The 18,186-nt window shown below is 40.3% G+C and overlaps 1 protein-coding gene across 2 annotated transcripts in view; it reads right to left on the bottom strand.

Moving 5' to 3' along the window:
- Positions 1-15,478, bottom strand: part of OTUD7B (OTU deubiquitinase 7B) — a 53,740-nt gene extending 38,262 nt beyond the window's left edge. Inside the window, exon 1 of one of the 2 annotated variants that reach the window (XM_061183555.1) lies at positions 15,182-15,478. The gene's annotated coding sequence lies outside the window, so the exon portion shown is untranslated. Of the gene's footprint in view, positions 1-11,266; positions 11,724-15,181 lie in introns of those variants that run through there. The other variant, XM_061183554.1, reaches the window with a different exon arrangement.
- Between the last annotated feature and the right edge of the window lie 2,708 nt (positions 15,479-18,186).

Raw genomic sequence — 18,186 nt, 5'->3', positions numbered from 1 at the left:
TGGTGGTGATAGCAACCACTAGCTTTGTGGTTCACAAAACACTTTCAAATATATTATCTTATTTACTAAAAAAAATGGAGAGGGGATAAAAGGAAACATCATAGGCAACTATCTCAATATCAAAAATCAAACCCAGTTTAACCGGAATTGAAAAGCAAGCATTTTTAATTCTACCAAAGAGTCAAGAAGTTATTTCTATCAAAAAAGCAAAGGGTTGACTCTAGCAAAGCAAAATCACAAATAACCCCCTTAAATGCTAGGCCTAACTGATTCAATTTATAAATGTTAAGTCTCAGCAAGAATCTGATATTATAAATCTTTGTTACCCCAATCCCTTTCCCAAATGCTTTACCCACAGTTAAAGGCTCAACAAATACTCTTCTAAAGAAGGAACAGTTAATGATGAGGCAGCTGCCCTAGGAAGACAAAGTGACAATACTCAGCATTCAAGTATCTTTTTAAGATTTAACTAACGTTTATTGTGCACCAAATCAAGTATCAAGCACTAGGCTAGACACACCCACATAAATCATCCATTAATCTCATGAGCCATGCCCAGATATTCCTGGAATCCAAATACTAAATTGACTGGATCCCCAATACTAAATAGTTTTGACACTTACAACCTTGATCCCACCTTATTAATCCCTAGAATTCAACTCCTACTGGAATTTAGCTCATCACTCTCACAGACTTAAGCATCTTTTAATGCTTTCTGCTAGGTAATGCTCATGAAAAAACTCCCTGTGCCTGTTTTTAAGCTCCTAACTCCAGAATACCACTCATTCCAGATATGGCACATGGTGATAATGGCCATAATCTAACAAGTATTCTCTTGGATCACACTTGCTAAAGAATAAACCTAAAATGCTAACAAAACTGGATTTCAGCTGGGCAGAAGACATTGAATATTAACAGTCTTCTCAACCTCGAGACTATTTTCTAATCCTCTGAATACAGAAAGTCTTCTCTGTTTGAATGAACTGTGGAAAGCAAGTGTGACCCAAGAGTCACATACTCATCAGAAAGAACCAAGGGAAAAAGAAAAAAATATTCCAACTGGCATGACCACATCACAAGGTTAACAACACATTACTCATCATTGTGCTACAAGAAAAAACTTGCAAGCGGGCAAGGAAGTCAAGGAAACAAACAAAACTCTCCCAGTGCTCAAAGCACAAACACATCCAAATGCCAAAGCAGGACTCACTGTCCAGTTCATGCCCAGGTATGAGTGGGTTCAGAGAGAGTGGGTAGAGGGGAAGAGAGAAAAAGCATTACTGTGCAGGTGTGCTTGCCAGCACCAAGGCAGATTTCTTTCTCAGATTCATCAAGAGCCTTTTTAAAAAGAAATACTGGGGGAACCCACCTATTTTTATAGCTTGATTTGTGCAATTACAGAGAACATGTAGTATATGTAAACAGCAGCATATTGTATTGATAATAATTGTTGCAGACATTCCCTTTGGAATCCATCGGTTCTATACCTAAATCCTAGCTCTGCCACTTTCTTGCTATGTGACTTTGGGCAAGTTATTTAACCTCTCTGTGCCTTAGCAGGGACCTCATCTGATATTCATTGTGATATCCCTCAGCACCTTAAACAGCGCCTAAATATTCTGGTGAATTAATATTTTATTAACATAGTAATAAATACTTTGGATGAATTACCTGCAAGCAGGTATAAGAATATCTACCTAACTTATGGAATTGTTATCAGTATTAAATGAGGTGATTATATAAAACACTTAGTATAACTCAGGGTAGGGTCTTCACTATTAAATAGCAAAGTTTTCTTCCCTTTATTCCCCTGGCAGGTCAAAAGTTATAAAAGAAGAGTCATGGCAAGGATTAAAATGGGATAAGAATTGTAGAAGCCAAACATTGGAATATGTTGACTACAAGGGAGCTAACATAAAATCCAGGAATATTTAATCTTGGCTGATGAAATTACATAACAGTGCCAGACCCTTATAGTAGATACAGAGTGTTAGCTGATCCAGAAAATACTATTTTGCATCTGCAGGTATCTGTTACCAGACAGATAAAAGCCTGGTAGAAAGGAAAAGAAAAGGAAAGGAAAGGAAAGGAAAAAAAGGGAGTAAGAAGGAGTCATATCTTAAATATACCTGACTACATATTTAAAAACAAAACATAAAGGATTCTTCAGAAGGCCATTCAATTCTCTAAAAACACACCATTAGCAAAAATACCCTATTGATTCACAGTATTTACTGCCCTTTTTAGGTAATAAGATCTGTGTAAGGAAACTGTTCATAACTGCTGACAGGGTAAATAAGCCTGAAAGATTTGGGTCCAAAACTCTCCTCCAAAAAGACTAATGTGGCCTTTGAGACTACTTCACCTATAGTCTGTAACCAAAGCAACCTATCTACATGCAGGGGGAAGGACTATTTTATCTTGAAAATTGGGGGTCAGAGAATATATGCAATTAAATCCAAAATCTGAAAGAATCTTTTTCCTTGACTGTGAAGAAGTGAAACTCAGAAGAAGATAGCTCTAAGAAACCTAGATCACTGTTACGTTATGAGCCTGACAGAAGTATACACATTTAGCGCCTAAATATAAGGAAAATCTATGCAGAACTGAAACAGCTTGTGGTTAAACCTCATCATAATGTGGTCTTCAACTTCCCATTTCACTTCCAGGCATTTGCTCTGTGTTTTTAACCACCTGACCGACCTCCTCTTAAGCCGTATGATATAATAGAAAGAGCACTGAACAACAGTCAAAAGAATGGGCTCTACACCAAGTTCCACTACTTATGAGGCATGCACACCAGCCACTTAAACTCTTTGTATTCAGCATTTGAATGTTGGGCTAGACTCAGTGCTTGCTTCCACCAGGGTATCCCTTTGGAGAGTAGATCAGAAACCAACCAAACCCAGCTCCCCTACTGCTATAACCCAGAATAAAAACATGAGCATTGTTCTTATCTATCCCTTTCCCATAAAAGCAGTTACCAAATTCTATTTAGTTTTCTACAAATCACTTGAATCTCTCCCCTTTCTCCATTCCCATCACCCCTGTAGAGACTCTTTTGTAACAGTCCTCTAACTGCTCTCTCGTCCTCCATTTCACACCACACGGCTGAATCAATTTTCCTCAAATACTATTTATATATACAATTCCCTGCTCAGGAATTTTTCACCATAAGGATAAACCAAACTCCTCAGCCTGAGATTTAAGGCCCTCTCCAATTTACCTAACTCTCCAACTTTATTAATCTCATTGCTCGCCTAGGTGAAACACTATGTCTACTTGTTCTGCCCCCCAAGCAAGATGGGCTCAGCTCAAAGTTCTCATACTTTGAATGTTTCCCCTCTATAATTACCCAGTCTTCTCTCTTCTCTAAGGCCTAGATTATCCTAAGAGTAAAAATTTTCCCTACCCACTCCCTCTAAACTTCTGTATAACTCTATATAACTGTACCCCTCACTTGACACGTAATGCCCATGACTCTGTATTACTATTTATCTTTTTATGCAAACATTCAGTCTTCATAACTTATTAAGTTCTTGATAACTTTAACTCTTTCTATACCTGAGGCCTAACTTTTCAGAGGGCAGATATCTAACAAAATGTTTGTTGTTGAGGGTAACTACCTTGAACAAGTCATTTAAATATTCTGGGCCTCATTTTCCTCACCCAGACAATGATGACAATATGTAAATTTCCTTTCCATTCTAAAATGCTATGTGAGATTATACATAATACTACATAGCCTGTATTTCTTTTTTTCTAAATATGTGTGTGTAAATATATAACACTATGTCCTATTTTAACCCAGAATATAAATTCCCAAGGGGCCAAGTCTCCTACTACTTGTTTAGTTTATTTACTGGGTAACACTTCCTTGGCATCTCCTTAGAGCATCTTGTCCAAATTCCAGTACACAGCAGGTGTTCAGTAGAAAGGAATTTATAGTCTCAGCCAGACAGCAAACATCAAGGGAAATCTGCGTAGATGATTTTTTTCAATCTTAATTTCCATAATGAACTAGTATATTACCAAAAATTACAATGATGATGTGAGAGAGAAGGAACTTAATATTAAAACGAGAGGTCATCTTATGTCAAACAGCTAGGAATTTATTTTAGGCATCCAAAGAAACTAGGATGCAGCAAATCTTAAGTCTAACTCTCAAATTCTATTTTCAGAATTCTGAGGAGTGTGGGAAGTCTCTATCCCTAGACAGTAAACAGGGACCAAGTATTCTTCATATCAGATAATCTTGTCCTTAGTACTGATGGAAATTTTCAGAAAATGAAAAGTCCAAACACTCAGCCAGCCAGGTGAGCTCCTAGTTCAAGGAAGATGAAAGCAAACACTCACAAAGGAACTCATCAGAGCAGGAAAGTTTTTAAATGAGAGCATGCTATACAAAATATTTTTGTTAGTAGCATTATATTTTCCCATTGTCTTGCCTCCATTCCTCACTTGGGACTATCTTCATGTAAATATCAAGACCTACTCATTCTAAAGCCTCAGAGGAATTCTTTTCTTTTCCTTTGAAGTCAGTTATTAATGACTCAAAAGGCACTAGTAGACCAACTCATTTAAAATGACCTAACTTTTCAAAGAATTATTTTAGAACACAAAGCTGATACTTTCAAAGCTGACGTCTATATATGATGTTTTCCAAGTAGGTATGTGGCCTGGATACAACTTTGATATAGTTTAGGTACAAGGTTTATAAAGAATTCTAAGCCAGGTTTTGAACGATGAGAGGAAACAGAACCTCTTTAAATTTTTATACGTATCCCTTTTTCCCATTTCTGTTCCTCAATCCTATTCTGTAATATCTGCTAACTCTCGCTCTCTACTCTGTTTCTTTGCTCTTTCCTCTGACTTCTGCATTCCTCCTCGCTCTTATCCTAAGAACTGTTTGGGGAACCATGGGTAAGAATCTGGTGCCAGCAGCGAGGGCTCTTACCCTCTTCCCTGTTGTCTCCAAATATCAATAAAATCAAGGGCCACAAGCAATTTTCTCTTCCCACCACCAGATCTCCCTTATCAAGACTAGAGAAGAGACATGGGGGTGGCAGGAAAGGATAGTGGGGTAGTCATTTACTCAAAGGAACTGTAAGCTCATTAAAGCCAATTCAATCAATTATATGTAGCTACTGACAGCGCAAGTTTTCATCTCAGCCTTATCTTCCAGGTACTCTGGCCTATAACCTTCACACATTCCCCTACAACCTTCCCAAATATACTAACTGTGTGCTGAGAAATAAGAACATTTTATCAAAAATTTGAGCTAAAGATAACTACAAAAGATAATCGGTTGTAAATTAAAGTTCAGAAGTGCATTTTAGAATTATAAATAGATTTGGGATTAGCCCTCAAAAAGGTCCATAATAATGTTCTTCAGAACCCCCATAGGAAATCAAGACGTGACATGTTAAGTTTAATCACAGTTTAAGCAATAACTATTAAATATAAGCTTAAGCAATAACCACTTAACATAATAACCATTAAACATAATAACCGTTTAACATAACAACATAAACATAAGTTTAAGCAATAACCATTGGTGATATTTTACTTACTTTACCTCTAAAATTGCAATTTCATTATAGTTCAACTTAACATTTAATTTCTTCCTGGCGGGGGGAGGGAAGGGCTTCCGTGAGGCCTAAACAATGTTATACTGGTACTACACATTCCAGAATTAAAAGCTTAAAAATATTTTGCTGAGATACAATCTGGTCTCATCAATAAAAAAGGTGCTGTTAAAAGTATAAGTACACATATATGTACAAATGTGTACATTATTTAGGCTTTCTTTTTTAGAGGCCTAAGAATTCCTGTTTCTCAGCAGTATTTATTAAGTGAACAGATAGGCTGCTTTTTCCCAATGCCAATATAAATCTCCAGTGAAGGTGTCAAGACCTTGATGACAATAGCAGAATTTGATAGCTAGTGAAATGAGTCTGGCCACAGGAGCACATTGCCTCAAATGCCATCAGGATCAATTCCCAGGAGTTTCCTCATTGGGATGATATCACCAATCAATTCCTATTTCATTTCTCAGGGAATGTTTGCTCTCATCTCCTACAGGAAGTTAGTCTTGACTGCTCTCAACTTTTATGTGCATTTCTATATAATTTTCAGTGCTGAATGTTTCTTTATAAGCTTTATTTTTCATCAGGGTCACTATACCGCTCATAATTAAACAGTTCACCGACTCAAAGGACTGTATTTTTTTATTCATTAATTAACCATTTAGTCACTAATAGCGACTAAATGCCTACTATGTTTAAGTTACTGTGGCAAGCCCCTGAGGGATACAAAGATAAAAGAAGCTACTTATCTGCTTTCAAGGAGCTCACAGTATAGTAGAAGAGCCATGCTAAGGGCACAAATAAACTAAAATACAAGAATATACAACTACCACCAGATCAGTACCAATAAAATGATAGGCAGATTCAGAAGTAGGAAAGACCACAGCCTGCAGGAGAAAAAAAAAATCAGGAAACTTTTCATGGAAGACAGGGTTTAAACTGGGACTCTGATGGGTAGGATTATTTCATGAGGCAAGTGGGGAGGGCAGTGGAGGAAAAAGGCTTCAAGATTAGGTGATTAAATGAACTAGATCTACATGTACACAAATGTGAAAAACAATGTTGAGAGAAAAGGTTGCAAAAATATACATGCAGTATGATTCTATTTATGATTTCAAAATAAAACTATATGTTGTTTGTGTCTATATTACACATTTTTTTAAAAAGTATAGAACATGAAATGGAATGATACATAACAATTCAGGCCAGGATTCATTTCCCAAGAAAGAGGAAGGGGATAAGGATGCAGAGTAGGACTCTGGCTATATCTAATACCTAACAGTTTATATCTTAAAAAGAGTGAGAGATCTAAAACAAATATGACAAAATGTTAATATCCACTGAATTTGGGTTGTGGGCTCAAAATTGTGTTAGGGTTTTTTCCCCTGAACTTTTCTAAATATTTAAAATATCTTAGTATTCAAAATTTTTAAATTAAGAAAGGGCTGGGTGGAAGAATAGGGGAGTCATTAACACAAAAATAATCAGGAGCAGGTTGGTTCCCCTAAACTTTAAGGGAACAGTTGATAAGCTCAGTTTTAGACTGAAGAGGGTCCTTCAGATCCCCCACATAGTGTGCACAAAAGGCACTTAGAACAGAGTGAGGTGGAGGCTGACATATATGGACAGAAAGGAAGTTTTTATTGCCATCCTAGGTCAGATAACTGAAAGGAGAGAGAACCACCTTCCCACGTAGCTTAAATGCCGTGTAACCAAGTTATCTGCCCCAAAACAAAGCCAAGGAAACTTCCAGTTACACAGGAATTCAGATAAAGACTCACTGTGAGTAGCTATTCTATGCCGCCTCTCTCCCCACCCCTCCCCCAAACACTCATAAACAAAAACGAAATGTACCCTTGCCCACTTGAGAAAGAATTAAGAATTGGCAGCTCTGCTAAAGTGGACAGTATCCAATCCAAGGCCCTTCTCTGGAGATGTTGACAGAGCCCAGAGAAAGGAGTAGAGAAATCATAATTCAGTTAAGTTTCGATGAAGACTTACCAATGGAAGGCATCCATCCTTCCACATCCCCTCATGTCCCAACTTTCCCCAGGGGAATCTAAGGACCTCTAAGATGTCCTCTAACCTGTTCTGTTCTTCTCCAGCAAAAAAGACTAAAACACAAAATCCAAACTCTTACTTCACACTTTAAACCCAAATAATTTACCTTCACAAAAATCCAATGAAATTAAAAACATGGGGAAGAAAGATTTAGAATCCAAGTATAATGACAAATCTTGTTTTTTAGATATACTTTTTGTCAGTGCCCAATTTATCATAGCTTATTTCTTTTACTAAAGTTTCATTGGTACAATTTAAAACTAAGTTTAAAAGAAAACTTGAAGGCAACTTAGCAGGAGAGAGAAATACATCTGCACACACAATAACACAAATACCTTGACATTCTTCTACATCTGAATCACTATCGCTGAAGAATCCTAACATCCTATTCACTCCACTCCAGAGCATCCAACTGCCCCAGGTCAAAGTCCCTATTCTCCATGGTACTCTCAGGACAGATCTTCCTCAGTCAGACCTGGGAAAATACCACTGTTCACTTTGGGCTAGTAAAAAGGACAATGGAGTGAAACGACAGAAGTCCTTCTGTCTTCTAGCTCAATGCAGTGTGGCAGAATGGAACAAACACTGCAATGGGACTTGTGAGGGAATGAGAGAGGTGAGCTAACATTTATTAATCACCTACCACATTACAGCCACTGAAGACTGAATTCCAGACCAAGCTATCACTTCACTACTTCTGTGATCCTAAGTAAATCTCAGGTATTCCATTTGAAAATCAATGAGGGAGACTAAGAAAGCGTAACAGTCCCTCTAGTTCTCTGATTCCATGATTCCACAAACATGACCACTCAACAACAAACGTATTACTGTTAAACATAATAAAGTTATTTTAAAAGTCTTCTGCTTTGTTCCTCTCCAATCCACCCTCTATATACCACTAACAAAATAATCTTTCTAGAACATGAAACTTACTTTATCACCCAATGCTTAAAAACCCTTAAATGGCTTATCACTTAGTGTAGCACAAGATAAAGCTGTCCATGATCGGCCTTACCTACTTCTCCAGCCTCTTCCCTGCCCTCCAACCCTGTCCTCCAGCCATAATTATTACTTAAAAGTTACCTGAAGAAGTCTGACTGTTTCGTTCCTTTAAGCTTTTGTTCATGCTGTTTTCTCAGCCTGGAGTGTACTTCTCTCTCTCATCTGTAGGGTATATCCTTAACTCATCTTTCAAGACTCAGCTCAAATATCATCTCCTCTGGGAGGCACTTTCCAACCTCTGAATGTCCAAGGCATAACTGACCTTTAGGCCCCCACTCTGCTCCCTACATACCTCTATCACAATACCTATCACACTTCATTCCATCTATATACTGACACATCTCTCTCCTCCCACTAGACCCATAACCTCCTTGTAGGTTGAGATCCTGTCTGACTCATCTGCTTCCTTAGTGCCTAAGACAGTGCTTACAAGAGACATTCAATGGATATTTGATGGAGTGGGGAGCAGAGGAATGGAAAACATGAAAGCAGACAGAAAAACTCAATTAAGATGGCCTGAAGAGTGGAGAATAGTAGTATTTATCAGTACCACTATCTTTGGCCTTCTGCTCTTTCCCTAAACTCTAGTCTTCATAGAGCTTATTCATTTTCTTGGCTACAGCTACCACATCTATGCTGATGAACTGCAAAACCACACTTTCAAGCATTATTAACCCTCACCTCTCCACCAGCTGTAGGCTCTTCTCTAACAACTGGAACAGCTTTCATTTGGACGTTTCATTGCCACTTTAAATCCAAAACATCTCAAACTGAACTCATCGTATTTCCCTATGAAATGAGGAAACCTCCCTAACTTCTTTACCCCAGTCAGTGTCTCAGAAACCCAGGCTTAAAATGCTATCGTTATGTTTGATTGATCACTCTCCATCATCTTCCACATCCAGCCCGCACTGATTTCAATTTTTTCCTTCACAATCTCTTTGTCACTCTTTCCCCTCCTTAACCCACCCTCCACAACTCTAGCTCAGGCCTCATCACCTCACACATCCCAGCTGCTAATCTTAATCTCCCTTCCCTCCAAGCCAATCTATTTCCCAATATCATCATATTACAATCCTAATAAAAAATTCTCAGTGGTTAGCTATTTTCCATTGCTTAAGATCTAAACTTATAAGCCTGACTTTTAAGACCCTCTATAAACATAGCTCCAGACCATCCTAACCACCTGTGTTTTACTACTATTCACTGCGACTCAGGTCAGTCTCGTCACTGCCCCAAGAACATTCCAAGTACATTCCTGCGCCCAGGCTTCTGCTTGATCCCTCTCAGCTCCAAAATTGAACGATTTTTTTGTTATTTGCTTCATTTTCATTTCTTGTGCCTAATACAATTTTTTTTTAAGATCTGGAGTAAGTTACAATTCCTCTGTGACATCACTCATAACTACCTGAGTACTCTTCTCCCAAAATACCTATGGTATGAGGTCTGTATTATGCAAATGATAATACACTTTCACATTTTAAAATTTTATCTGGCATAAAGAGGCTCAATAGGTATTCATTCCTTCCTAGTCCCCTTACTCCTAACTAGGCTGTAAATTCTTCAAGGGCACAAAACTGTCATTTTTCCTAATCCTCCATACCACTTAGTAGAACTAAATTCACAGCAGGTCACTAAAAATAATAGCTTAGTAGTCTCTCCTATCAAAAACTATTTCTTATAGTATAAGGTGTGAGATAATCCTAAAAAACACAGTTAAAAATAATCCTGAACTAAACTGTATAAATTAAGATGCCTGATTTTTCCACCTCTGAATTTTAGCTCAGAAATACTTCAATCTCCTGACTTAAGTGGTAAATAATAATCCTGTGCCCATGACAACACAAGCACATAGTTTGGTAATGATTATGAGAAGGCTGGGGGTAGGCAAGGATGAAGGAAAGCAAGTCAACTGAAAGAACAAGGATGGAAGAACAGCTGTGTGATTTTTTTGTTTACTTCTTAAGTGCGGACTTCTCCCCATTCCTTTTTCTTTTTTTTTCTTAAATTGGCCACATTTTCAAACAAGTTTACTTCAGGAGGAAAAATCTAATAGATTTTCAATGGAGCTAATATCTGAAGAGCCTCTACAAAGCCCAAGTCCTTCGAAAAAGCCAGCTTAATCTTCAACAATGCAGTATCACGCAGTAGGACTCTTCCAGATATTGTGAGTAAAGACTTATTCAGGCTGCAACATAGGCATCTTCTACCAATAGCTCTTAGGAATAAGGCAGACAGCCTGAGGCCACATTGGACCCACACAGATTTTGAAAAGAAATTGGTCTTCATTAACATACTCAGTATAGCCCAGTCTTAATTACCCTCATATGGACTTTTCATTTTATGGATTTCTGAGGCAAAATCTTTAATTCAAGACTGACGTTTCTTCACCATCAGTATACTTTCCTCACTATCAGGTAATTCAGGCTTAGAAATGCAAATTCATTTCATCAGTATGATCCCCAAAACACTAAAATAAGTCTGGTTTTTAAAAATAATGCATTTTCAAACCAAGAAATTTCTTTCTGAAGTTCTGAATTACCTAAACTAGTGCTCCCTACAATAGCAGAGATAACTGAAAGTTCAATGCACTGGAAACATGACACTGTCCTTACCATAAGCTCTTGAAGAGAATCCAGCCATAGCCTTGAGACTTCCCCACAGGTTGATACATCAGACAGTCACAAGCAGAGCTCAACATGGTGAGTAAGGTGTGTAAATACAAAAATTTCTACAAGGAATCTTATGTCTCCTGGCTGATCTCTTTAGGCCAGGATGGTCCAGAAGAGAAGTAGGAGAGTCACAATTTACCGGTGCCTGACTCCTTGTCCCTGAGTTCTTGGATCAGAGGGCTCAATACTTCTCATTAAATCCATCCTTTGTTCAAGGACCTACAATGACTCTATTGACCCTTTCATCAACACCCAACAGAGTCTGGCCTCTGAGTCCCCTCCACCCTCTCGCCTGCTCTACCCATGACTTGACCAACCCACATTCTCTCCAGTCATTCTCATTTATTCTCCCACAAACACAACTTAGTCATTCATACCATCATTGCACACTGTACATTCTGTACCTTCTGCCCAGAAGACCTTTTATCTCCTTTTACTCCTAACACAGAATAACTATTTTATTTATTTGAATGCTCACACCTATTATATAGATAAGGATGGAGAAGTAAATTGCCCTATATAGATAAGGATGGAGAAGTAAATTGCCCTATATAGATAAGGATGGAGAAGTAAATTGCCCTATATAGATAAGGATGGAGAAGTAAATTGCCCAAGGTCACATTAGTAAAAAGTAGAACCACAATTTGAACCAAGATCCATCTAACTCCATAGCCCATGCCTCATTATGACTCTAATCCATAGCCTCCCAAGTCCATTTCAAATTTTACTGACTCAGAAATCTTCCCTAATTTACTTCATTCATACTTTGTTACTTCGAATTTTCTAGTCTCTACATACTTCATTTGTAGCACATTAAACTTGGTTTTGTTTATATGTTTTTTCTTAAATGTTAAAGCTTATAATAGTCTGCTTTCTCATTTACATACTGCCTTCCCCAACATCACCCTTGTCCCAAGGGCAAGAACACCTGTTTTTACACCTTTTATATCTCCCCAAAGCCTGTCACTGGCACTTGGAAACTGCCTTATCCACAGGAGTGTTCAGTCATTATTCAGCAAGGGCTTATTACTTAAAAAAAAAATCAACTTCCTTCTTCTATCATATTAAAAAATCAACTAATTTCAGGCATTCATGATAAAACTGTCCTGTATCTACATTCTAGTTACACAGATTTTAATTGTCTGATTTATCAGGGGCTGTTGAGAAGATTCCAGGCTGCCATTCCACAGCTCCTAAGTTTGCAGAGGAAAGATACTGCTGAAGTCACACTTCAAAGCATTGTTTCAGGATTTTTCCCTTGATGGGATGAATGTCTGGGGTAAGGAGAACGCATGCTCCCTTATAAAGTCCTCTGCCAGCATACTTAGCATGCTTGAGACATTCAGGAGCTCTAAAACTTTAACAAGTGGCACTTAGTGCCCCCATAACAGTCTGAAAACTTATTTTTAATACTGAGTTATTCCATCATAATTCACTTGGTTACATATATATTGAATCTCAAAATTCCAAACAAAGCCTTCTGAGAACTGAAAACAGTGATGGGCTATTGGGCTGCCCTACACTTATTCCTAGAGTTTATTCACTCCTTCAATCCCCACCCCCAACCCCTGGAATAATATATGTAGTTCAACTAGGGGAAGTTGCTAAATACAGATATGAATTGAATTTGCCAGATATCATCACTAACATTGGCACGAACTAACTCATAAATTAAAACAACTATTGATAGTCAACAGACTCTGGAACAGCATGTGTGATTTTTAAAAATCAGATATTACCCTTCAAATTAAATCATTTTCAATAGGGGTCCCAAAAGAAAGAGATTAACGAAATGAAGCTTCAGGAAATTTTTCACGTTGCTGGTAACATAACTACACAAAGTCCAACCAGTAATTAACAATCATTACTGGTCAGCCTGTCTTATACAAGTCAGTAGACAGCCCTTTCTTTGGCAAAGGTTTACTTTTTTTTTTCACAAAGGAGTCTTTGGCATTAAATGAAAGGGATAAGTCAAAGCAGGCAACAACAACAACAAAAACAGTAATAGTTTGGAAACTATCTTCCTTCCATCTTTCCTTCCTGCTTGAATGCGTACTGTCCAAAGTGGATATCTGTTCAACTCTAAATTATTCATGTTAATGGATGATTATCGGTAGAAAGGTGCCGATAATCCGAAATGGAAAAAATCGAAAAATAATCTATTTCAGTTTTGGAAAATCTTTTCAGCGTATTTATCATCTCAATTATTCCTACCGTGAGCTAATATGTGTATTCATTTGTAATCTCTAAGTACATAGTAACTGGCCACTAACTCAGGGAGGTGCTCTGAGGCATGCTGGGTAGCTAGTGGAAATTAGAACAGACCGGTATTCAGCTTCCAGATGAGCAACATCAATTTCACTTATTTTACAGTTCTGTCCAGCCTTCAAAATATCAATAGACTAGCACAGCAGGTTGGTTACTAACCTTTAAAAGAAAGGCTCGGAAAAACAATGAGGACAAAGAGTATAACTGTTTGCCCATAATGTATTCATTTGTAAATTATGCACAGCAAATGTTTAATTACAAGTCTGATTCTCCCAAGGCACCCAGCATAAGCCCCTGCTGTCTTCTCCATCCCATCAAGAATGCAATCTCATTTATTAGGAAAGAAAGTTTCTGTTTTTTAAAGTTATACAGTATAGAAAATGTTTTTAAAAGATTTAGGACTAGCTATCCTTTTGGACCTGCCTTATCACTACCTCGTCTCTCTACTTTGTCCTTTCCCACTTTAGAAATAGGTTGAAAGACAAAGGGATCCAGCGTCCTCTAAGATCTAAATATACAGTATGAGAAGCCAAAGACTGAACAATTACCCGTTTCTGATTTTCTATAAAGTATTTTATACATATATGTACTAAAAGTCAACTAATTTTTGCCTTCGCATTCATGAAAAGAAAACTTCCTGAAGAGCTGGGGAGAATCTCTTACAGAAAATTTCTTTGAACTTAATTTTTATATCTGTATTGTGCCCAGAGAAGCCACCTGGGCTCCAGAGAGACTACCTAGACCGTGGGGGGAGGGGGGGACGCGGGGGCAGGGAGGGTGAGAAAAAGAGAGAGGAAGAGAGAGAAGGAAAGACCGAGGGGAAGAGAGAGGCGGAGAGAAGAGACTCAGAGCGCTGGTCCTTGTGAGCCGACAAGCTAAAAATACGCCGGCCCAGTAAACAAATCCCGTTCCATCCCGACCGGAGCCACACCGTTAACCTAGTAATTATGAGAAGAGAAGTGAGATCACGCAGCCCCCGGCTTACTCATCATCAGCTTCTAAAGTTTCCATCGGCTCATGGCAACTTTTCTTTTTTCTAAAGTTCATAAGCCTGCCCTAGAATCAATCTCTCTCCCTCTCTCTCACACACACACACACACACTTCTTTTTCGCTCCCTTCCTCCATTACTGGACGCACCTCAGTTTGGCTATCGACAGGGGAGAACAGCTTGTTTTCTTTTCATTTTACTTTTATATTGAGACTTTAAAATGAACTTTATCCTACAATGAGGGTAGTACCCTGCACTCCTAGCCACCTTAAAACTCCACCATCCCTCCCCGAAAGTCTAGCTGACAAGGGAGGACCGTCCAAACTGCCCAGCACAGCTGAGGAAGGGAGGCCACGAACGGGGAAGGGGGGCTGGGAAGGCGGGACGCAGGTGAAAGGGAAGAGTAACCGGGGAAAGGTTGGGGCCAAGCAAGGAACAGTCAGGGCGAAGAGGGGGTGCCGAGAGGAGATGGCTCAGGGTGAAATATAATCAGAAAGGAGATGGGGGACAGTGGCGATCAGAGGGTCAGAGTTTGGGAGTCTGAAGAGGCGGGAGGGGCGGGAGCAGACGGGGGAGGGTGACAAGGCGGGGGCTCCGTTACCCTCACGGCTCCCGGGGCAAGGCCCTAAGCCGGGGCGGAGCGCGGGGCCCGGCTGCCTCTCCTCATTCCTCTGCTGTGACCCCGGGGTCCGGCCGGCCCCTCCCCCGTCGACGATGGAGGCGGAGGCGGAGGCGGTGGCAGAGACTGAGACCGCGGCTGTTGTTCCGCACAGGATCAGGAGCTGCAGCCAGACGGGAGTGATCTGGACTAGCCTCCCCCAGTGGCTTTTTGCCTGCTCCACACTCGGTCGCCACTCCGACTCCGGTTGCTGGTTCAGGATCGGTGGTTTTCGGCCGTCCGGCCGGAAACAAGCGCCAGTTTCCGGCCGGAGCGGGTTGGTGGTGACACCCAAGCGGCCCCCGCGCCTCCTCCCGCCCAGCCCCGCCCCGGCCCACCCTGTAGCAGCCCCGCCCTTAGCGCCACTCCCCTAGCTGCGGCCAGTTTGGCTCTTGCCCCGCGCGTGACCCCGTGTTTTCCTGGCCCGTGTACCTGAAGACCCTGTTCTGGAGAGTTCTTGAACCGAAGCTGGAGGGCTACTGGGTGGACTCTTGAGACTTTGAGGTGTCGGACACAGCCCTTTGGGAAGAAGCAGAAAGAGGCGGGGTAGTTCTAGAAAGGTGAGAGGGATGAAAATACTTAGAATGAGAAGACTGAAATTCTAGTTACTCTACACGATCATTCTGGACTGACCGGAGGAAAATTAACACTTCTTCCAGACCAATCTCCACCCAGTTAAGCACTCTCCCTCCTTCACTCCTGCAGTGAACATAGTGTAACATGTTAGGGGAAAACCCGAACGAACTTTTTGGCCAACCAAATAATTTTCTCTGTAAATACTCAATATTTATTTACTTGCGTAATGATGATACCCTATTGACATATCTGCCTTAGACTGTTAGCGCAAGCAAAACAAGTTATGTAGTGCTTTTTTGGTAATGCCTTTTAACAGCCTTGTACAACGACTATGCTGTAGCATAGTTCAATTCACAAATATTGAGTCCCTACTACGTGCAAGGCACTGTGCTCATTGATACTGGGGACACAAAAATGAATAAGACATAATTCCAGGCATCAAGGGTCTTACACTTTAATAAAACACATAAAACTGTATTGTATAAGGCAGAACTCACATATGTGCTGTGTGATTTACAAGGACCTATGGCTATGGGAACATAAGCCTTGCCTGGCACATAGCAGACCTTCCATATATGTTGAATGAATAAATATTAGACGAACGTGGACAGTTTCAGGTAAGAGCCATTTAGTAAATACCTCTTTATGACAAACACAAAATGGAGCCAGCCCCTGCTATAATCTGACTAAAGAAATGCTAAATTTTTTTTAAGTTTATTTATTTTATTTATTTATTTTTGGCTGTGTTGGGTCTTCGTTGCTGTGCGCGGGCTTTCTCTAGTTGCGGCGAGTGGGGGCTAGGGAGCTACTCTTCATTGAGGGCTCTAGGCGCGCGGGCTTCAATAGTTGTGGCTTGCGGGCTCTAGAGCTCAGGCTCAGTAGCTGTGGCGCTCGGACTGAGTTGCTCTGCGGCATGTGGGATCTTCCCGGACCAGGGCTCGAACCCTTGTCCCCTGCCTTGGCAGGCAGATTCTTAACCAGTGCGCCACCAGGGAAGCCCAAGAAATGCTAAATTTTAATTCAGATTCCAAACATTGTGGCAACTGGTTTGCATTTTCAAAATGTTGTGCCCATTAGGCCTATTTAAAAACAAATATTACAGTCAACTTTTCTGTCCCCTCACTACTTTCTGAAGTCCTCAGTTTCTAAAGGGAAAGAGGGGAGCATAGACACTTTAGAATTATCCAGCTCAAGACTAGAAAATTGACATCTGAAACAAGAAACTTCCTAGACAGCTATATCTCTTGGGAATATCCTGGATTTAGAGTTGAAGATTTAGGGCCTAGGACTATACCAAGGCCAAGCAGATCAGAGTACCTAGCATGAGGCACATCCAGGACCAACAATACAGGTTGGCAGGCAGAGGCATTTGGGGGACAAGCATGTGGGGACTACAAATTTTGGATACTGTTCAGTGGCAGATTTGAGGAGGAGTAGGATGAGACTTGGTCACCGAACTCCATGGATCACACCCACCCCTTGCCAGCTAAATCTGAGGTAGGAGGAAAGGTCCACAGATGAGGAGCCTCAAAAATCTAAAGCTGTCTTGTTTCACCAAGGCCCTCCCAGGACCAGGTTATGCCCATCTGTTAACTATGTCTTTCTAGTCTTAACTCCACTACCGCAGACTTATTATGACCAGGTATGACGTTCAAAGGCATTCTCCACCCCTCAGTACAAGGCCGACTTTTACTTTTGGCAGTGACTACAAAAAGTTTCCAAATTTGAAAGCTGGGCCAAGTTGCTGGCCAAACTCATTTAAGTGACCACACTTTATAGGCTTGCCTGGAAATTTAGGGGCCAGGAAGTGATGGGGTTGCAGTTGCTTTGTGCCTGTTTCTTGCCCTGACCATCCATCACTCATTGTTGTTTGTGCAGTTGCTCAATGGGCTGCTTGTTTTGGGTCAGCCCAGGCTGTATGGGTAGCAGTGTGGTCAGCCGGGCTGGGAGCCAGGCCACCTGGGTTCTGGTCCCAGCTCAGCCAGCCCCTAATCCATTAAGTGATTCCCTATTCCTATGTGTCAGTTTCTCTGCCTAGAAGCAGGGGACCTCTTTTGTAGTGATGTGCAGCCATTCAGGCTATCACTATGCTAAATGCTCAGAAGCAGCTGTCCAGTGTCATTGTGGGAAGTCAGAACACAGGTGATTATTTTTTGCTGACAGGTAGAAAAACAGTAAGGAAAGTAAAAACAGCAGAGAAAACCCTACCAGTATACACAGGGCCACACAGCCTTACCTGCCATTCAGTACAAAGTTCTCCTCCACCCTAAAGGCCTGTTTACTCATTTTAGCAATTCTAAGGGCTACTCCAAGGAGCTCCCTGAGTTTTCACTTCACTTTAAGCAAGAGCAGAAAAAACAGAGATTTGCCTT

This window comes from Eubalaena glacialis, chromosome 3 (genome assembly GCF_028564815.1).
Source record: "Eubalaena glacialis isolate mEubGla1 chromosome 3, mEubGla1.1.hap2.+ XY, whole genome shotgun sequence".
Lineage (NCBI taxonomy): Eukaryota > Metazoa > Chordata > Mammalia > Artiodactyla > Balaenidae > Eubalaena > Eubalaena glacialis.
Note: the sequence above shows the minus strand (reverse complement) of the source record. Positions and strands in the feature narration are given on the sequence as shown.